The sequence below is a fragment of the Bufo bufo genome, chromosome 3 (assembly GCF_905171765.1).
Source record: "Bufo bufo chromosome 3, aBufBuf1.1, whole genome shotgun sequence".
Lineage (NCBI taxonomy): Eukaryota > Metazoa > Chordata > Amphibia > Anura > Bufonidae > Bufo > Bufo bufo.
The window spans coordinates 128,892,385-128,915,901 of NC_053391.1; the positions used below are offsets into that span (position 1 = coordinate 128,892,385).

Genomic DNA, 23,517 nt, shown 5'->3' on the forward strand with positions numbered 1-23,517 from the left:
AATCACTTTAGTGGGGTGACAGAAACCCTTTAAAGGTTCGAACATTGATTATAGGATAGCTGCCTTTCATCTGGTGGCAGTAGAGGCAGAGCTTGTTGAGAGCTCATTTGCATCCCTTTTCTTCTCAGGACTCCCGAAGAGCATGTATGGCCTATAAGTCTCTTCATGCCAATAAAGGCGCTCTCGCCCCAAATCTTGAAGTCCTGCAAACAGGATCCTTTTGATCTGGAAGTTGGATGAAGACTCTGCTCCTACCACCCCCTCCCATGATGTGATCGTTCTTCGTGTCAAATTTACATTTTATGATCTTCATTACATGCTTGCCTAATAGTCAGGCCTTCACAATTTTCTTGTTTTGAGCTGGTGATGTTATTATCTGCTTTGTCCTCTAATTGGGATCTTCCAATTAGACTAGAGTGGTTGTGGTATTAGACAGAAGAATCAGCGGTTAGGTTCTTTATTGACTGTAAAATGGTTCTTCTTCCCCTTCTTTCTTTCTTTCTCTCTGTCCTATACTGATTTGGAGGTAGCTGCAGCCAAGCACTTAATGTCAGAAAGAGTTATGTCTTTGTAATGGATCTTTCTATATATGATGTTTACTTTCCTTCAGACATGGGCTGCTGTTTGTTACAAGATGAGTCTGTGGGGGCCAGCACAAGCACTGGTGTGAGGCGCATGAGATTCTTCAATGTCTGGTTTTCAGCCAACAGTTTTTTTTGTGTTTTTTACAGTTCTGCACCTCTGTAATTTCAGTTTGTATTATCATTGAAGGGTTATTCTTGTCTGTCAACTGGATAGGTGATAAATGCTAGATAAATGTGGGGTCCTACCACTGGGACCTCATCGAGCATGTCAGAAAAAAAGAGTAGAAATCTTAGATGCGCCAAATTGCACCAATTTGAGCCACTTTTAGACAGATTTTTGGTGCAGACACATTAGTAATTTTTTTTTGTTTTTGTTTTTTTACTACTCCACATTTTGGCTTAAAGTTTCCCAAAATGAAGGGTAATTTAAATGTTTTCTTTAAAAGGTTTTTAAAAGGACTATAATATTGAAGGCCTATCCTTAGGATAAGCCACCAGTATCAGATTGGTGACAGCTCCACTGTTTAACAGACTGGTTCTCCAATGAGCTTTGTGCCCCTCAAGGGTTCCATAGGTCATAGCAGCTGAAATATATATAAGGTCCAGGCTTGACTTTTCAGGTTTAGCTGGAGTTCTACCTTACAAGCTGGAAAAGAAATGACAGCACAAGATGTAAAAGCAGCAGAACTGAGATATGCCAGGAGCGCAGATTCTTGAAACAGTCGGTTCATTTTATTACTGAAGTTATGTGCGCTTTTGGTGCTGTGGCAAGGACAAGATTAGGTACTAAATTCCTTCAAGCGGTATGTGTGGTAAACCCATTCAGATGCCTGCACCTACCGTAAGTTACATCTCCCCTCATGTTCTAAACTAGTTGAATCACTGCAATCTTGTACTAAATGCACCAAAGGAGCAGAGAAGAAAATAACATGGAATTTCCTATATTTCACACAGAAATACCTTCCTCCGCAGTGTTTATTTCTGTCTGTTGTGTGCATGTGTTTTAATGGCTTCAGGCCTCCAAATGTGAGTGACAAATCTACTGATGCTTTCATGGCACACATAGAATTGTAATCCTGCAGCTATAGGTGCAAACCCAATTGTGCTCACACGCTTCCATTTTATAATATATTAAATTCCAAAAAGTACCAGAGACATTAGATATGGCTGCAGTGCAACATTTAAAGGGACACTAATGGTATTAATCAATGAAAAAATCAGTTCCTCTGCAGCACCGCCAGAGAAGACATTAAAGTAGTATTCCAAGAGTTTAATATTGATAGCCATCAATATCTGGTTGTCAGAGGTCTGACATCCCGCACCCCTACCGATCATCTGTTATGGAGTATCTCCAGCGCTGGAGCCGTTTACTGCAGCACTGCTCCCATTGATGCGACTGGGAGCAGTGCTGCAGTAACTAGCTCCATCTACTACAAAGTGGACAGAGCTGCTCAATAACAGCCGATCGGTATGGATGTGAGGATGTTGGACCCCCTGATGATCAGATAGTGATGGCTATCAATATTAAAGGCAACATAGACAAGGACAGCACTCATAGTGCATAGGTGGTGGGTGCACGTCTCCTGGGAAAGAGGTTAGCTTCCCCATAATCACTGGACTGTCCAAAGAAAAAGAAGAGCAAAATGGAGACAGCACGTCCTGTTTGAAGCTGGTGTTTATACCAATTGCAACATTTCGGCTGGAGAACCTTTGTCAAACTGAGACCCAGTTGTTAATTTGTTAAGAGGAATAACAGGAGCAGTGACAGGTTCCTATTCCAATTTCTCCCTTTTTGGTATCTCCTCAAGTATCTCTGACTACAGGACACCCATAATAGTGTAAATGATAAATTGTACAGAGAACGCACTGTAAGTCCCAGGCTGCTCAGCCGGCGTTGTGCCTCCTGAGATTTCTGGAAAATGCAGCAGGGCCCAGGATTTCTCCTCTCCACGTTTCTCCTCAGTAATGGATTTTCATGCTTCATACCTTCGGAATACTAGAGATTTTATTTTGTCAAAGAAATAGTAATGGGTAAAAGCAACTGCATAGAAATATCCTGCCCTGGTTTCTACTGAACTGCAGGAATACATCCTTAACTATCCCCTTATGGCAAGCATTGGACGTGCTGTGCTGCAGACTATATTTATACATGATACAGTCTCAGATTCTGCCGTCAGCATATATACACCAAACAGACACCAAATGAGGGTATATTTTGCCTTTGCCAAAATCCGCCGCAGAAAATCTCTTTTTTTAAATATATTTTTTCTGTCATGGTTTTCGAATTTTCATACAACCGACCCGTTTACTACGGTTTATCCCCATTGACTGGGGCTAAACTGTAAGCCAGGCATGCTCAACCTGCGGCCCTCCAGCTGTTGCAAAACTACAACTCCCATCATTCCCTGACAGCCTACAGCTATCATCCTGCAGAACGGCATTGTGGGAGCTGTAGCTTTACAACAGCTGGAGGGCCGCAGGTTGAGCATCCCTGCTGTAAGCGGACACCTACATGTCCTTTCCTGGCAGAGTCGTGGAAATAAACCATGGCCGCAGGGGCGTACATAGAAATCATTGGGCCCCATAGCAAGAATTTTAATTGGGCCCCATGTATTTTGGTGCCCCAGACTGATTAGGCAAATGACACCTCCTTTATAGAAATAATTAAAAACTACCTTACTTGCCAATAAAATGAATTTAAAAACATTTTACAAGGTGCAGACACAGAATACGAAAATATTTAATCCAGGCACAGCTGATGTTTCTCTGACTGCTGCAGAACCTCCTAATACACACCTCAGCTGCTGCAGAACCTCATGATGCCCACCTCAGTTGCTGCAGAACCTCATAATGCCCGCCTCAGCTGCTGCAGAACCTCATAATGCCCACCTCAGCTGCTGCAGAACCTCATAATGCCCACCTCAGCTGCTGCAGAACCTCATAATGCCCACCTCAGCTGCTGCAGAAAATCATAATGCACAACTTAGCTGCGGCAGAACCTCATAATGCACACCTCAGCTGCTGCAGAACCTCATAATTCACACCTCAGCTGCTGCAGAACCTCATAATGCACACCTCGGCTACTGCAGAACCCCATAGTGCACATTTCAGCTGCTGCAGAACCTCGTAATACACACCTTGGCTGCTGCAGAACCTCATAATGCATACCTTAGCTGCTGCAGAACCTCATAGTGCACACCTCAGCTGCTGAAGAACCTCACAGTGCACACCTCAGCTGCTGCAGAACCTCATAATACACACCTCAGCTGCTACAGAACCTCATAATACACACCTTAGCTGCTGCAGAACCTCATAATGCACCCCTCAGCTGCTGCAGAACCTCATAATACACACCTCAGCTGCTGCAGAACATGATAATCTGATGCCACCGAACACATAAGGCATTGATCACATTTGTGTTAGGGCCTCAGTTGCAGATCAGGTCATAAATGCTGAACACAATTTTGCAGCCTGCCAGGCCCCATGATGGAAACCCATCAGATCTCAGCATAGTCAGCGGGATCCGTCAGGTGTTTTCGCCCACGATGTGCCAAGCCAGCACTACTGTGATTTTCATTGTTGTGCTGCTATGACAGAGCAGAGTGGCTAAAGTCACTAGTGAAGATGTGAACAAAGCCTAATACACACCTTAGATGCTGTAGAACATCATAATAGTGACAAGAGAACTACAAGTCTCATCATGACCGGGTTGTTATTGCAAATTAGAGAACAATACATGGAGGGGTAAAAGAGGAGAGAACTAAAACTACCAGCATATCCAGGATGTTATAATTGGACATTACAGGGAGAGGGTATAAGACCAGGCAACTCCCAGCATATCCAGATTTTTATTATAAGGCATCAGCTGAAATTACTGTTTGAGGGTTTTAAAGGGTTTCTATCACTTGGTATGACATAATTAGCTGTCAGACACTAGCGATCTGCTAGTGTCTGCTCTGGCCAACCATCCTACTATAATCACTTGTGGGGCAGCGGTTTTGCTAAAAAACTAACTTTTATAAATATGCTAATGAGCCTCTAGGTGCTATGTGGGCGTCATTAGCACCTAGAGGCTCCGTCTACCTTTATACACAGCCGCCGCCCAGCGCGTCCCTCCAGCCCGCCCATGTCCTCCTCCGTGTGACGCAGCGGACGAGTTCTCGCGCATGCGCCGTGCGCGGCTGTATTCGGCGCATTTGAGATCTCAGCTCAGAGCGGTCAGACATTCAATGCGCATGCGCGGCTGTATTCGGCGCATGCGCATTGAATGTCTGACCGCTCCGAGCTGAGATCTCAAATGCGCCGAATACAGCCGCGCACGGCGCATGCGCGAGAACTCGTCCGCTGCGTCACACGGAGGAGGACATGGGCGGGCTGGAGGGACGCGCTGGGCGGCGGCTGTGTATGAAGGTAGACGGAGCCTCTAGGTGCTAATGATGCCCACATAGCACCTAGAGGCTCATTAGCATATTTATAAAAGTTAGTTTTTTAGCAAAACCGCTGCCCCACAAGTGATTATAGTAGGATGGTTGGCCAGAGCAGACACTAGCAGATCGCTAGTGTCTGACAGCTAATTATGTCATACCAAGTGATAGAAACCCTTTAAGGGGAGAGAACTAAAACCCCCAGCATGTTCAGACTGTTATTGGGCATCAATATAAGAGAAGAGAATTACGACTCCCAGCATGTCCAGAGTGTTATTTTAGGCCTCATTAGACGTTACTCCCAGTATTACCAGACTGTTGTTGTAGGTAGGGTATCAGTTGAAATTACATGAAGAGTGATATAATAGACAGAACTACAACTCCTAGCGTTTCTAGGATGTTGTTATGGGTTTTCCCACGACACCACTAACCTATCCTCCATGCACACCACAGGAGCTCCGCTGCCTTACATCAACATCAGACGGGTCTTTCAGCAGTTCCCCGAACTGGTCACATGATGATGACATCATCATAGGTCCTTCAGATTTCCCCTCTGCACTGCTATGCTCTAGCTTCCTGCACTGGTCACGTGATGATGACATCATCAAAGGCCCTTCTCCACATCTAGTCTTCTCCTCTGCACTGGTAGCTATAGAAGTGTTATTAGGAGGCAAGCCTTTGGTCCACTGTCAGGCCCCCCTCCCCGATGGGCCCCATAGCAGCTGCATGGTTTGCCTTAATTGGGGTTACACCACTGCACCCTCCCTCACACACCCGGATGAGGCCCAAAGCTCAGTTTACAAGTTCAGGCTTCTGAATGCAGTTCTTGAAGCCAAAGTCAGTGAATTCAAGTGGTAGATTTATCAAAACTCATGTAAAGTAAAACTGGCTTAGTTGCCCATAGCAACCAATCAGATTCCACTTTTCAGTTTTCAGAACTCCTTCCAAAAATGAAAGGTTGAATCTGATTGGTTGCTATGGGCAACTAAGTCAGTTTTACGCAAGTTTGATAAATCTCCTCAGTCTTTCTTACATACATGTCTTCCATTTATGACCCATTTCTGGCTTTAGATTAACCCCTTAAGGACCCTTGCGGCGCTGGTGAATATGATTTGAGGACCAGCGCCGTACATGTACGGTGGGCTGATCGGGCGGGTGCAGGAGCTGCGCCTGCCCAATCAGAGGCATGGACCCGGCAGTCACTGACAGCTGGGCCCCTGCTGCATACGCCAGCATCGGTGAAGACACTGATGCCGGCGTATTAACCCCTTTTATGCCGCGGTCAAAGCTGACCGCCGCATGCAGAGGGTTTGCGGAGGGTACGGGTGCCCTCCGCTTCCCCATCGGGTCCCCGCTCTGCAGTGGCAGGAACTCTATGGCAAAAAAGGCAAGCAGCTCTGTGAAAAATATAGAACCGGTCTTATTCTTTTCCATTTTGTGGCAAGAATAGGCATTATTACAATGGGTCTGCAAAAAAACAACGGATGCAACACAGATCGCAAAATAGATATGGTCACGTGAATGCACCCTAAAAAGGGGTGAGGTGGGAGCTTCCTGTTGACCAACAGATTTACTATAATTTATGACAGAAATTGTCATTAACTGTAGCATGAATCTACGCCAGCTCATACGTATAGATTTCAGTTTATGGCATGTGGACAGCAACTGATGCGCCAAATTACATTTGGGGCATCTTTTCTGGGAGTTTTATACTGATGACCAGTGGGACCCCCGCTGATCAGCTTTTTTTTTTTTAGACTGCGTCTGCACTCACAGTAGTGCCAAAGTCTTCTCTCTGCTTACCAAGCACAGGGCAGTCCATTTGATAGCAGATTGGTGGACCCCCATCAATCAGATATTGGTGACCTATCCAAAGGATAGGACATCAGTGTCAAACTCCCAGAAAACCCCTTTAAAAATTAAAGAGGTTCTGCAGTTTGTTTAAATTGATGATCTAGATAGATCATCAGTTTAAACAAACTGCAGACCCCCTTTAAGACTGGCATATGAAATCTCAGTCCACCCATATGTGAAAATGAATCAATTTAAGAAAAAATAGGTGACGTGGATATTACTATAAATGGTCAATGTTACCATATATAACAAATCGCTAATGCATGAATGATGTGGATCACCACACACTGTAGTAATAAATAAAATAGGATACTGTAGATACTCACATATACAGTATACACATTGGCCCACATTTACTTATTTGAGTGCACTTAGATTTTGGTGTAAGTTGCACAATATGGTGCATCTGGGTTTAGAGCAGTATTCTGCACCCCACTAGACAAGGGGACTTGGCTTAACAAATTGCTCCACTATTCTGGCATTAAAGGAGTATTCCCATTACATACAATGGGGGCATATCGCTAGGATATGCCCCCATTGTTTGATAAGTGTGGGTCCCACCTCTGGGACCCGCACCTACAAGAAGAACAGAGCGGGGAGAGCTGTGGCTACCCTTTGCTGCTCCCATACAAGTGGATGGGAGTGCACCACGCACGCGCAGACCCCGCTCCCATTCATTTCTATGGGGCAGACGGAAATAGCTCGGCTATTTTCGGGGGCCCCATAGAAATGAATAGAGGACGGCTGCGCATGTGCTGTGCACCTTCCATTAATTTTCCCGCACAGTTCTTGTTGCAGGTGTGGGTCTCAATGGTGGGTACCGCACCTATCACACAATGGGGGCATATCCTAGCGATATGCCTCCATTGTCTGAGATGGCACAACCCCTTTAAATTACCTTTCAAACTAAGCCAACAAAAGTGTCTATCCCTGCACCAAATTTATTAACCAGCCTGAGCCAATGTGATAAATTTGGTGCCGGTCTACGGGTCCTGATGTTACAGATAACCCATTGAAGAAAATGTTTACCCTTTTGAAAGTAAAACAAATAAATATAATAATGTCCTATGTAAATATGTCCTTTAAGGGATTTTCCAGGGTTTTTATACTGATGACTTATCCTATGGATAGGTCATCAGTATCTGATCGGTGGGGGTCCGACACCCGGGAACGCCGCTGATCAGCAGTTTTCTCGCAGCTTGCCAAGAACAGCACCGTACATTGTATATCGGCTGTGCTTGGTATCGCTCTCAGCTACATTAACTTGAATGCGGCTGAGCTGCTCCTAGCCCACGTGACCTATGAACGTGTCATCACTGGGCTAGGAAAAGCAGAGAAGCGCCACTGCCTGATCGGCGTGAGTCCCTGGTGTCGGTCCCCCACCGATCAGATACTGATGACCTATTTTGACGATAGGTCGTCAGTAAGAAAATCTCGGAAAACCCCTTTAAGTAGCCATCTCCTTTTCAGCCGTTCCTTTGTTTTTGACGCATCATCTCTGTGTTCAGGAAAAATCGCAGCATATTCTATATTGTGCGTTTTTACGCAGCCCTGACTCTGTAGAAGTGAATGGGTGAATGTGAAAAACAGAAGGCATCCGGATGTAGTGTGTTTTTGACTGACTGTTAGGGGAGGTAGAATTTTATTCTCCAGTTTTTCTTCACGCGTGTGAAAAACGCATTTAAAGGGATTCTGTCACCTCGTTTTCGGTTATAGAGCTGCGGACATGCACGGCTAGATCGCCGCTAGCATGTCCGCAATATACCTGTTCTATAGGGAAGGAACTGCGCATGCGCGAGCTCATGCATTGCGAGATTACGGCAATCTATCCGTGACAAAAGTAGGAGATTCGGAGGACATAGGCGGTGCTGGGCTCCTTCACAGGGTGGCGTGGCTGGGCACCAGGAAGGTTCGTACAGCCCCTTGGGCACATACAAGTCTCATTTACGTATCTCTAAAATAATTTTTTAAACAAAATAAAAGCACACAGCCCTATAGGACCGGTATATTGCGGACATGTTAGCGGCGATCTAGCCGTGCATGTCCGCAGCTCTATAACCGAAAACGAGGTGACAGAATCCCTTTAATCTGAATACAATCTGGACGGAAAATCGCGCACACTGAACGCAGTCGCAGAAAAGACTGTTTGAACTTCTGTTCTTCCCTGTACAGATCCTGACACAATCCGTATCACGTGTGAAAGAGGCCTTATAGCTAGGGGTGATTATTCTTCATATCAGGACACATACAGACATGCAGCATATGTGCTACTCATTTTTCTGTACTCGTTTTGCCGCACGCTCAGTGGCAGTACAGTGAGTGCATCCCGTTTCTTACCTTGGCACTATATGAATAATTAATTATCATTCTTAATGATTTACTATTTTTTGTGCTGTTGAACGTGTGTGTGTGTGTGTGTGTGTGTGGCCAAGTCTTTTTTCCGGCAAGGTGATAGTAGACGGTTGATGAAAGCTTGCTCAATATATGGGAGACACATGAGGCTGTAATTGGTGATCACGTTGGCAGGAGCTGTAAATTGTGCTCACCTTCAGGTAGGGGCAGACTGCATATCTCACTTCATTCTCCACACCGTAGATCATCTGATACTTTGTACCATGTTAGCCAGTAAATTTAGACTTATAAGAACATACCAGCTATCAGTAAATTAAAAAATAGGAGCAATATGATGACTGGAGAAGTAGGAATAGGACAAAGGGTGCTAAGCAACTGCTCAGTGCGGTATCTGAATGAGCTGTGAGCGGCTTTACTGCTACTACAATTGATATGATACCTGCATATTAAAGGATACCTCCAAGAAGAAATGTATATACAGTGAGGAACATAAGTATATGAACACCCTGCGATTTTGTAAGTTCTCCCACTTAGAAATCATGGAGGGGTCTGAAATTCACATTGTAGGTGCATTCCCACTCTGAGAGACAGAATTTATTTTAAAAAATTCAGGAAATCACATTGTATGATTTTTAAAGAATTTATTTGTCTTGCACTGCTGAACATAAGTATTTGAACACCTGAGAAACAGCAAGAATTTTGGCTCTCAAAGACCTGCTACTGTGCCTTTAAAAAGTCCACCTCTACTCCACTCATTAATCTAACTTAGCAGCACCTGTCTGAGCTCTTTAAAGACCCGTGTCCACCCAACAGTCAGTCAGACGCCAACTACTACCATGGGCAAGACCAAAGAGCTGTCAAAAGACGCCAGAGACAAAATTGTGAACCTCCAAAAGGCTGGAAAGGGCTACGGGGCAATTGCCAAGCAGTTTGGTCAAAATAGATCAACTGTTGGAGCAATTGTTAGAAAATGGAAGAGGCTAAAGACGACTGTCAGTCTCCCTCAGTCTGGGGCTCCATGCAAGATCTCACCTCGTGGGGTATCACTGATGATAAGAAAGGTGAGGAATTAGCTAAGAACTACAAGGGAGGAGCTGGTCAATGACATGAAGAGAGCTGGTACCACAGTCTCAAAGGTCACTGTCGGTAGAACACTACACCGTCATGGTTTCAAATCATGCATTGCACGGAAGGTTCCCCTGCTCAAGCCATTACATGTCCAGGCCCGTCTGAAGTTTGCCAATGACCATTTGGATGTTCCAGAGGAGGCATGGGAGAAAGTCATGTGGTCAGATGAGACCAAAGTAGAACTTTTTGGTCTAAACTTTACTCATCGTGTTTGGAGGGAAAAGAAGGAGGAGTTGCATCCCAAGAACACCATCCCTACTGTGAAGCATGGTGGTGATAACATCATGCTTTGGGGGTGCTTTTCTGCAAAGGGGACAAGACGACTGCACTATATTAAGGAGAGGATGAATGGGGCCATTTATTGTGAGATTTTGAGCAACAACCTCCTTCCCTCAGTCAGAGCATTGAAGATGGGTTGTGGCTGGGTCTTCCAACATGACAACGACCTGAAGCACACAGCCAGGATAACCAAGGAGCGGCTCCGTAAGAAGCATATCAAGGTTCTGGAGTGGCCTAGCTAGTTTCCAGACCTAAATCCAATAGAACATCTTTGGAGGGAGCTGAAACTCTGTGTTGCTCAGCGACAGCTCCGAAACCTGACAGATCTAGAGGAGATCTGTGTGGAGGAGTGGGCCAAAATCCCTGTTGCAGTGTGTGCAAACCTGGTCAAGAACTACAGGAAACGTTTGACCTCTGTAATTGCAAACAAAGGCTTCTGTACCAAATCTAAACACTGATTTTTTTCAGGTGTTCAAATACTGCATTTTTCGCCCTATAAGGCGCACTTTTCCCCCCCAAAAGTGGGGGGGAAATGGCAGTGCATCTTATGGGGTGAATGCTGCCGCTTACATTGATACACCGCCGACCGCATGCTGCACAGCGCGGGCTGAGTTGTATCAGCGAGGAGGGCCTGGGGGCCGGCATCTAGTTTTGTAATGGCAGTGGTGTGTCTTATAGGGTGAAAAATACGGTAGGTAAAGCTTTTTTTTCTTCCAAGATCAGATGCTTGAAGGTGTTTGACAGCTTCCAAAGATTGGTGGTAGGCTCTAGGGAAAACTGAATGCCTTGTTGGCAGTGATTAGACACTATGGGTGGCTTAGGCTACTTTCACACTAATGTTTTTTGCGGATCCGTAAAAACGCTTCTGTTACAATAATACAACCGCGTGCATCCGTCATGAAGGGATCCGGTTGTATTATGTCTTATATAGCCATGACGGATTCGTCATGAACACCATTGAAAGTCAATGGGGGACGGATCCGTTTTCTATTGTGTCAGAGAAAACGGATCCGCCCCCATTAACTTACATTGTGTGTCAGGACGCATCCGTCTTGCTCCGCACCACATCGCGGTCAGAAAACAGCTGCTTGCAACCTTATTCTTTCTTCAATGGGAGCGCAACCAAATGGAGCGGAATGCATTTTGGTGCAGTCCGTTTTGTTCAGTTTTGAAGCAGTTTGACGGATCTCGAGCGGAATTCAAAATGCTAGTGTGAAAGTAGCCTTAGATATTGTCTGTCATACCAGGAGAACAACATTTGTAGTATTGTACTTTAGTGGTCTTTTTTAGGCAGTCATCCTCAGATACGCAGCTGACCCAGGAGGTACCATTTCTCCTTACGGAAACTGCCTAGTAGGTGTAAGGAGTCTTATAGGCCATGTAATACTCCTCTGGCAAAAAGTATGCAAATCGGCTCGCGTTCCAGAACAAATAAGTAAGGGTACTTTCAAACTAGCGTTAGAAGAATCCAGCATGCAGTTCCGTTGCCGGAACTGCCTGCCGGATCCGGAAATCCATATGTAAACGGATACCATTTGTTTCCGGATTCGGATGCGGATCCGTCTGACAAATGCATTGAAATACCGGATCCGTCTCTCTGGTGTCATCTGGAAAAACGGATACGGTATTTTTTTTTTCACATTTTCAAAGGTCTTCGCATGCTCATACCGGAAAACCGGATCCGTCAATGCGGCAATTTCCTGAACACTTGGTACCGGATCCGGCATTAATACATTTCAATGGAAATTAATGCCGGATCTGGCATTCCGACAAGTGTTCCGGAATTTTGCCGGGAAAAAATACCGCAGCATGCCAAATACCGTAAAAGGGACGGAACGGAAGACATCCTGATGCATACTGAACGGAATGCTTTCCATTCAGAATGCATTAGGACAAAACTGATGCGTTTTTTTTCCGGTTTTGAGCCCCTATGACGGAACTCAATACCGGAAAACTTTATCGCTAGTGTGAAAGTACCCTAAGCTGTGTCTGTGGTAGCTATCCTATAAGTTAGTGTTTGACCAGTTCTTAAGTCATAACTCAGGATTATAGCCAAGCCAGTATCTCATCTGCAGATGGCTTTTTTTTTTTTTAGGGTGACTCATCAGTGCAGAGCAGAGAGAACTGAAGAATTGGTCGCATAGGTCAGCCGCACACATCCTGGTTCTGCTCTGAATGGAGAGCTGATCATGACCCCATGATAATACTTTTGCCCACATTTATGAAGAGTTTACACCAGATTTTGGGATAAACTAAAGATGTTTAAAAATAAGTGAGGACATAGACTTTCTTGTCTTTCACCCAGTTTGGAAGGAAACAAAAAAAAAACAACTGTCCTCCAAGGGAGACATAGGCTAGATTTCTTAACTAGAATAGGTGGAAATGGTGCAGTGTAGCTGTGAATGTACTCCTTTTCTTATACGGTATATCGTAGGTAAAAATGTGCTAAGTCTTAGCAAATGTCTATAACATGAAATAGTTCTGCCAACATAAAGGAAATATTCAACGCACATCATATTTATCTCTGCTTATATCTGTGAGATGGCTGTTCACATGTACATGTGTCCAGAACTTTTGAGGAACAGTAAATATCTCATCATATGTGGGCTCACTTCTGCCCACGCATATCCAACCATTGTAATAGTGCAGTGTTTTGTTCATGAATGTTTTGAAATGTCTAAAAGTTATTTGAAATTCAGTACAGCATATAGAAACACCAGATCTGTCGTTTTTTCCCAGAACTCGCTTATCCAGCATGACAGTAGTGCTATTGTTCTCAAAAATGGGCTTTCATGCCTAATTACTGTACAAAGCTGGATGTCCTAGCTAGCAGATCTCAAGACTGCATGCTTGCATTATTAAAGAACAATAATAATGTTATTACTTCCATACCCGCTTCCTGAAGATAGTCTATCCCAAGTCCACCTTTACCAATTGGATGGTGATGACCTTGTCTTACATGGTTGCAAGTCTCTCTGGTTTCTACCAACATGCCATTTAAACTTACGTGTAATCATTTATTTGACTACCTGTTTAGATGTATTAGCTGAAGCCCCTCTCCTTTTTTTTTTTGCCCTTTTTTTTTTTTACTATTAATATTGCTCATAATTTTTTGAACATGAGCAGATGTGCACCATTCATGAGGCAGCTTCACCTCAGGTCGCACCTTTCTATGACTCCTGGTGGGCAGCATTTTCGTAGGTATACCAATCCCTACACCAGGCATCCTCAAACTGCGGCCCTCCAGCTGTTGTAAAACTATAACTCCCACAATGCCCTGCTGTAGGCTGATACCCGTAGGCTGTTCGGGCCTGCTGGGAGTTGTAGTTTTGCAACAGCTGGAGGGCCGCAGTTTGAAGATGCCTGCCCTACACCTTGCCTTTTCCATTTTGAGAAGGAAGGGGAGCACCATTTCCATCTCGGGCAGCTGTTTTAGTAATACGACCTTGGGGTCACCTGATACCAAGACAAGGCCATTGTCTATGGTTTTTCCCTACTGCCAATGTTTCCAGTAGCTCTCTTTTCAGTTTTGCTGTGTAGACTGAGATTCAGCAGAGGAACTTTTCATAGCGTGAGAGATACGTGGGACTGCAAGAGACCTAGATAAGGTGATATACCAACTCTCAGACAAAAAAGACGCTTTGCGACATTGCAAGTCTTACATGTGGGATGCTGAGACTCTGCAGGAATCCCTGGTGGTGTTTAACACACAGCATATATACACTATAGGTGTGTCTTTATGATATGAAGGTATGGCAGTCACCAATGCTTACAACAAAGGATTATCTGGTGATAAGTGGGTTGGATAAAGGTGCAACAGGCAACTGTTGTTTTACATGACCACACACTTCTTCTCGCATTTGCTACAGTATAGTAGCATGGTTTACACAGATAATTCAGCTCCCCAGCTACCTCCTGGTCTCTAGAGGAGGGAGCAGTTTACCATTTATATAAGGGCTCATGCACATGACCGTTGTTTTTGTCCACATCCGATCCCATTCACTTCAATGGGGCTCGTCCATTTGTCCGTTCTATTACACCCTCAAAAATATAGACCATGCCCTATATTTTTTGTCTTCATTACTGACAAGGATAGGACTGGACTTTCTGTTCTGAAAAATGCGGAAGGCACATGGCCGGTATCTGTGTTTTGCTGATCCGCAATTTGCAGACGGCAAAAAACCTCTACGGCCGTATGCATGAGCTCTTAGCCTATTGATACCTATTGATTGATATTGATTCTGTCCATTAACTTGGATACACTGAGGAGGGAATATGTTGGCCCCGTAGGTAAGTGTTTATAAATGCTATATTACATAAAATAAAAAATAGAAGAATAAATACATTATTTCACTTCTAAATACTTACATTTACTTTTAATGAAAATAACTTTTCTTTACAAATACACCCCATGTATTTCAGTCTGATGGTTTACGAATAGAACTAGAATTAATATTTATATGAAGCTTTATAAGCCGTTTGGAGGCCTCAGTGGTCACCAGTGTAAGGCTACTTTCACTCTAGCGTTCGGGGCTACGCTTGTGAGCTCCGTTTGAAGTGTCTCACAAGCGGCCCCGAACGTATCCGTACTGCCCCAATGCATTCTGAGTGGATGCGGATCCGCTCAGAATGCATCAGTCTGGCAGCGTTCAGCCTCCGCTCAGCAGGCGGACACCTGGACGCTGCTTGCAGAGTTCGGGTGTCCGCCTGGCCGTGCGGAGGCAAGCGGATCCGTCCAGACTTACAATGGAAGTCAATGGGGACGGATCCGTTTGAAGATGACACAATATGGCTCAATTTTCAAACGAATTGACTTTCAATGTAAAGTCTGGACGGATCCGTCTGAACTACTTTCACACTTAAAAATTTTTCTAAGCTATAATGCAGACGGATCCATTCTGAACGGATCCAAACGTCTGCATTATAGGAGCGGATCCGTCTGTGCAGACAGCAGACGGATCCGCTCTGAACGCAAGTGTGAAAGTAGCCTAATGGCTGACATTTGTATTTGTCACTTATTTTGTCCCAGCAATATTTTATTACGTAAGTTTGAGATGGAGGTTAAAGCAGATCTCTCGCCAGACTATGTAAAGACAGCATAGCATAGGGACAAGTATGCTCTACTATTAACTGTAACACAAAAAATTGTACAGCTTGGCTGATAGGTGTGATCAAAAATATACCAAACTCGCAGTTATGAGTCCAGTATGTTCATGAGGGGAACACCCCAGCCATCTGTCCTAGCCTGTTCCCCCCCCCCCCCCCTTCCCCCTCCAGGCCTCTCAGTCGTTTTAGATGGCTGGCTATAAGGCCTAGTTCACACCAACGTTTTTTTTGAGAGTGTACGGGCCGTTTTTTTGTGTTCCGATACGGAACCATTCATTTCAATGGTTCCGCAAAAAAAACAAAATGTGTTCCGTATGCATTCCGTTTCTGTATTTCCGTTTTTCCGTTCCGTTGAAAGATAGAACATGTCCTATTATTGCCCGCAAATCACGTTTCGTGGCTCCATTCAAGTCAATGGGTCCGCAAAAAAAACGGAACACATACAGAAATACATCCGTATGTCTTCCGTATCCGTTCCGTTTTTGCGGAACCATCTATTGAAAATTTTATGCCCAGCCCAATTTTTTCGATGTAATTACTGTATACTGTATATGCCATACGTAAAAACGGAACAGAAACGGAAACACAACGGAAACAAAAAACGGAACAACGGATCCGTGAAAAACGGACCGCAAAACACTATAAAAGCCATACGTTCGTGTGAACTAGGCCTTATTATTATTATTTATTTGAAAGCCCCATTAATTCCATGGCGCTGTACTGGGCTGAGTGACTGGATAGTCGTATCTGCTTAGGAGTTAGATATGACCGGAATCGGAACAGGTTGGACTGGAGAATGATTCAGGAGCCCTGACTGAGTAGCTACCGTAGGTATGTATATGGACAAGACCAACATGGGATGGCTATGCTTTTGTTGATTATCAGATGATAAGTATGATGAGGTGTAATACTTTTGTTACAAATGGCGTACCGTCTCTTCGCTAGATGGTGGGGGGGTTGGAGGGGATTTTGGGGGCTTACTTAATGGCTCTGTATATCATTTTTATAGCTTGCTACAATATTACTTGTATTGAAGGAGTCCCTATTGTTTGCACAGTTTTGAAAAATGTGTTTAATAAAAAATATCAGATAAAAAAAAAAAAGTATGCCTCGCGAGTCCTAATGACAGGGGACAACTGGACGGCAATCCCTAACTTGGAGTAAGTGCAGGGATGACAGACAGACAAACAACAGGACGTGAACGGACCGAGTCAATACCAGGAAAGCTGCAAAGTACAAATGGAGCAAGCAGAGAATTGTCAGGAGAAGCCGGGGTCATAAATACCAGGAGAGCAGAGAAGTACAAGAGGAGTCCTAAGAGAGTAGTCAGGTGGGAGCCGAGGTCACAATACCAGGACGGAAGCGCAGTACAAGAGGAGCAGGCAAAAGGATGGTCAGGAACAGGATCAGGTAAGTATTCAGCAGTCCAACAAATAGCCAGGAACCTAGAAATTAACAGACAACCTGTAGCCAGCAGGCTGCCTGTATTTATAGTGGGGAGTGAGGGTCATGTGACGTGGCCAGCGTCACATGACCGACAGACCAACCAGTCGAGCACCGAGTGATCAGCTCGGCGCTCAAGGCAGACTAGGAGCAGGGAGCCACCCAGCTAGTAAAGCCACCCTGGGAATGAGGTCAAACACAGAACCTCATTCCAAAAGCTAAGCAACAGTTCTGCGGGCAATGGGGGACCGAGTGCACCTTCGGAACCCCGTGACAAATTGATTTTAAACAAAACAATTCAGACTCAGTTGAAGTTCAGACTTTCAGCTTTAATTCAGTGGGTTGAACAAAATGATTGCATAAAAATGTGAGGAACTAAATAATTTTTTAAACTCAATCCCTTCATTTCAAGATGCTCAAAAGTAATTGGACAAATAAATAATTGTAAATAAAATTTCTAATACTTGATTGAAAACCCTTTGTTGGCAATGACTGCCTGAAGTCTTGAACTCATGGACATCACCAGACGCTGTGTTTCCTCCTTTTTAATGCTCTGCCAGGCCTTTACTGCAGCAGTTTTCAGTTGTTGTTTGTTTGGGGGCCTTTCTGTCTGAAGTTTAGTCTTTAACAAGTGAAATGCTCTATTGGGTTCAGATCAGGTCACTGACTTGGCCATTCAAGAATATTCCACTTCTTTGCTTTAATAAACTCCTGGGTTGCTTTAACTTTATGTTTTGGGACATTAGTCGGCGTTTCATAATGCAGATGGACAATCAGTTTGGCTGGATTTGAGCACACAGTATGTCTATGAAAACCCCAGAATTCATTCGGCTGCTTCTGTCCTGTGTTCCCATCATTAATAAACACTAGGGACCCAGTGCCACTGGCAGCCATGCATGCCCAAGCCATCACACTGCCTCCGCTGTGTTTTACAGATGATCTGGTATGCTTTGGATCATGAGCTGTACCATGCCTTCGCCATAATTTTTTCTTTCCATCATTCTGGTAGAGGTTGATCTTGGTTTCATCTGTCTAAAGAATGTTCTTTCAGAAGCGATCAGAGAAGGAGCTATTCTCAGAATCCACTCACCACCAAACGCCACTCTTCTGTGCCCCAATCAGTGACACAGATCAGTTTTGTGCCTCATCTGTCATCAGCCTGTCTTGTCATCTTCAGTTCTGTGCCTCATCCCCTGCCTCACACATAATTAACCCCTTCAGTGCCTATTTGCCACTCTTCTGTGCCTGATTTGCCCCAGTCAGTGACAGATCAGTCCTGTCATCATCACTTCATCCAGACACCTATCCTCCAGCCTGTCCGTCCGTCAAGAGGCCTGTCACTTCAGCCTGTCCGTCCGTCAAGACACCTGTCACTCCAGCCTGTCCGTCCGTCAAGACACCTGTCACTCCAGCCTGTCCGTCCGTCAAGACACCTGTCACTCCAGCCTGTCCGTCCGTCAAGACACCTGTCACTCCAGCCTGTCCGTCCGTCAAGACACCTGTCACTCCAGCCTGTCCGTCCGTCAAGACACCTGTCACTCCAGCCTGTCCGTCCGTCAAGACACCTGTCACTCCAGCCTGTCCGTCCGTCAAGACACCTGTCACTCCAGCCTGTCCGTCCGTCAAGACACCTGTCACTCCAGCCTGTCCGTCCGTCAAGACACCTGTCACTCCAGCCTGTCCGTCCGTCAAGACACCTGTCACACACTCCCATGTGGATTTGTGCCACCTATAATTGTAAAATAATACATTAATTAACCTCTTTTTAATTAACCCCAGTAAGACCAAAAAATATATTTACGTTAGTTTACAGTTTAAAATGACTAAACGGCTTTTCACTGGTGAAGAGGCATATGCCATGCTTTTTGAGGACACTGACTCCAACAGTGGAGATGAAGTGACATTTTTAGTTTCATCTTTATTAAATGATTCATCTAATGATGAACCCCCTCATAGGCGTCCTAGGGGTAGTGCGAAGTCGCAGTTCCGTACAAGTGACTCTTCATGGATCCCCGCAGATTACTATGTGCCCCAGGTGTCTGAATTTACAGCCACTCCAGGCATCAATGTAGATACCACAGGTTTCAGTGAATTTATTTTTTTCTAATTATTCTTCATTGATGACCTAATTAACTTCATGGTGGAACAAACAAATATATATGTAGAGCAATTTATTGCTTCCCATCCAGACAGTTCTCTTTCAAGGCTCCACAAATGGACCCCTACTAACATGACTGAAATGCAAAAGTTTTGGGGACTTCTCCTAAGCATGGGCATTATAAAAAATAAAAAAAACATGCCCCGGACCCGCTTCATTTGAAGATTTCTACACTTCAGCAATAATAATAAATGCCCACCCCCAAGCGACCTCAGTTAGGCTGGTTTCACACGGGCGTTGCGGGAAAATGTGCGGGTGCGTTGCGGGAACACCCGCGATTTTTCCACGCGAGTGCAAAACATTGTAATGCGTTTTGCACACGCGTGAGAAAAATCGCGCATGTTTGGTACCCAAACCCGAACTTCTTCACAGAAGTTCGGGCTTGGGATCAATGTTCTGTAGATTGTATTATTTTCCCTTATAACATGGTTATAAGGGAAAATTATAGCATTCTGAATACAGAATGCAAAGTAAAATAGGGCTGGAGGGGTTAAAAAATTAAATAAAAAATGTAACTCACCTTAGTCCACTTGCTCGCGGCCCGACATCTCCTTCTGTCTCCTTTGTTGAATAGAACCTGTGGTGAGCATTAAGTACAGTTACAGGACCTTTGATGACGTCACTCCGGTCATCACATGATCCATCACCATGGTAAAAGATCATGTGACGTACCATGTGATGACTGGAGTGACGTCATCAAAGGTCCTGTAACTGTACTTAATGCTCACCACAAGTCCTATTCAACAAAGGAGACAGAAGGAGATGCCGGCTACGCGATCAAGTGGACTAAGGTGAGTTAAATTATTATTTTATTTTTTAACCCCTCCAGCCCTATTTTACTTTGCATTCTGTATTCAGAATGCTATTATTTTCCCTTATAACCATGTTATAAGGGAAAATAATAATGATTGAGTCTCCATCCTGATTGTTTCCTGATTGTTTCACGCAACCCCATTCACTTCTATGGGGCCTGCGTTGCGTGAAAAACGCAGAATATAGAGCATGCTGCGATTTTCACGCAACGCATAAGTGATGTGTGAAAATCACCGCTCATCTGAACAGCCCCATAGAAATGAATGGGTCGGTATTCAGTGCGGGTGCAATGCGTTCACCTCACGCATCGCATCCGCGCGGAATACTCGCCCGTGTGAAAGGAGCCTAATGACAGACTCTTTAAAATTACGCCAGTGGTTGACCACTACAATTCCAAATTTGGTCAAGTATATACCCCCCAAAAATGCCTTTCAGCAGATGAATCATTGGTCCACTTCAAAGGCCGATTACATTTCCGCCAGTACCTGCCCAATAAAAGGGCATGCGCCAAGCCCAGTGACAAATTTAAAGCTATTGCCCTCAGGAGCTTCTACATCGCGCAGGCAGTCCGCGGTACTGCGCCTGCATGAAATTTCACAAAGAGTTTGGGTGTGGGCAGTTACTTATGCTGGAAGAGGCGTGCTTGGGCTCTAAAGGAAGGCAGGCTGGGCACTGTACGGGGGAGTTACTGGGCTCCAGAGAAGGATAACAACGCCCCTCTGGGCACCTTGGGCACTAATTTGCATAACATAAAAAGTGGATTTTATTGCTAATGAAACCATGAAGCAAAAAATGAAGACTACAGCAAGAAATAAGCTATTTTATTGCACATGGCAGTAGTAACACCTTAATATGCTCAAACCAGATGACAGATTCCCTTTAACAAATATTTCTGCCTTCTGTGAGACACCTGTTTGATAAAAAGTACCCTTTCTACCACTTAAAATGTTCGTACGGGGGTGCTCTTTGCAAAATGGGGGCACTTTTTTCAAATTTTTTATTTATTTCTGAGTACCTCAGGAATCTTTTAAATGCGACATGGCACCTAAAATCCATGTCTGCCAATTCAGGCCTGTCAGCAAAATCCATATTTTGCTGTTGGACTCTAGAGCCCTGCTGTGCGGCCATACAGCAGGCTACAAGCACATATGGGGTGTTTCCCGAATGGGGATAAAATGGGGAACACATACTGGGGTGCATTTTTTTTAACCCCTTGTGAAAGTGAAAAATTGGGGTCTGCAAGTAATTTATCATTTTCACAAATGTGTGCTTTGAAATCCTTTTAACAAGTTTTTCTGCCTTTTCCGTGATACACCTGTTTGCTGAAAAGTACAGTTTCCACCACTTAAAATGTTCGTACGGGGGTGCTCTTTCCCAAATGGGGTCACTTCTTGAGGTTTTAAATTTCTGGGTACCTTTAGGAATCTTTTAAATGCGACATGGCACCTAAAATCAATGTCTGCCAATTCAGGCCTGTCAGCAATATCCATATTTTGCTGTTGGACTCTAGAGCCCTGCTGTACACCCATACATCATTTTTTGAGCACACATGGGTTGTTGCCGTATTTGGGGGGAAATGGGGAACAAAATGTGGGGTGCATTTTGTACTGTTACCCCTTGTGAAAGTGAAACATGTGGGTGTAAAAGCAACTTTTTCAGGAAATTTTTTTAATTCTGTGAAACACCTGATGGGTCAAAGTGCTCACTACACACCTTAAAATAGTCCTTGAGGGGGTTTAGTTTCCAGAATGTGGTCACTTTTTGGGGGTTTTCCACTGTAGGACCACCTCAGAGTGTCTTCATATGCGACATTGCTCCCAATTACCTTTCCAGCTAAATCCGCTCTCCAAAAGCCGTATGGTGCTTCTTCCACTCAGAAGCCTGCTGTGCGCCCATACATAATTTTTTGAGCACATGTGGGGTGTTTCTGTAAACTCCAAATTCAGGGTAATAGATTTTGACAATACGGATAAACATATGATCCAGCTCACCTCCGTAGTAGAGTATATGGTCCTGGCTCCAGAGGCCCTAGGGGAGTGTTCCCGTGGCAGGCTGCAGGTAAGGAGAAAGAAGGTCCCGGAGACAAATAGAGTTCCTCTATCAGCTTTCCTTTAATATTCACATGAAGTTGACAGACGTCACCACCCTTTACGACTAAAGGTGCTTACCCGAAACGCGTCAATATTATGTCATGTGGAGGGTGGTGATGTCTGTCAACTTCATGTGAATATTAATGGAAAGCTGATAGAGGAACTCTATTTGTCTCCGGGACCTTCTTTCTCCTTACCTGCAGCTAATAGATTTTGAGTTTTGTTTGGCTGTTAACCCTTGATGTGTTGCCAAAAAAATAGATAAAAATTTAACACCTTAGGGACCGGGCTCATTTTCACCTCAAGGACCAGGCCATTTTTTGCAAATCTGACCAGTGTCACTTTGTGGTGATAACTTTAAAACGCTTTCTTATCCAGGCCATTCTGAGATAGTTTTTTCGTCACATATTGTACTTCATGACACAGGTAAAATAGACTCAAAAAAATTAATTTTTATTTATAAAAAAAATACCAAAAATTCGGAAAAATTTTCAACTTTTAAAGTTTCAATTTCTCTACTTCTATAATACATAGTAATACCTACAAAAATAGTTATTACTTTACATTCCCCATATGTCTATTTCATGTTTGGATCATTTTGGGAAAGACATTTTATTTTTTGGGGATGTTACAAGGCTTAGAAGTTTAGAAGCAAATCTTGAAATTTTGTAAGGAAAAGTTCTGGTCTGAAGTCACTTTGTGAGGCTTACATAATAGAAACCACCCAAAAATGACCCCATTCTAGAAACTACACCCCTCAAGGTATTCAAAACTGATTTTACAAACTTTGTTAACCCTTTAGGTGTTCCACAAGAATTAAGGGAAAAAAGATGAAAAATTTCAAAATTTCACTTTTTTGGCAGATTTTCCATTTTAATAATATTTTTCCAGTTACAAAGCAAGGGTTAACAGTCAAACAAAACTCTATTTATGGCCCTAATTCTGTAGTTTACAGAAACACCCCATATGTAGTCGTAAACTGCTGTACGGGCACACGGCAGGGCACAGAAGGAAAGGAATGCCATACGGTTTTTGGTAGGCAGATTTTGCTGGACTGGTTTTTTGACACCATGTCCCATTTGAAGCCCCCCTGATGCACCCCTAGAGTAGAAACTCCAAAAAAGTGACCCCATTTTAGAAACTACAGGATAGCGTGGGAGTTTTGTTGGTACTAGTTTAGGGTACATATGATTTTTGGTTGCTCTATATTACACTTTTTGTGAGGCAAGGTAACAAGAAATAACTGTTTTGACACTGTTTTTATTTTTTGTTTACAACATTTATCT

The 23,517-nt window shown here is 44.0% G+C and overlaps 1 protein-coding gene across 1 annotated transcript in view; it reads left to right on the forward strand.

Moving 5' to 3' along the window:
• The window catches only part of DPH1 (diphthamide biosynthesis 1), a 293,541-nt gene that overhangs the window by 27,273 nt on the left and 242,751 nt on the right, over positions 1-23,517 (forward strand). The window lies entirely within an intron of this gene.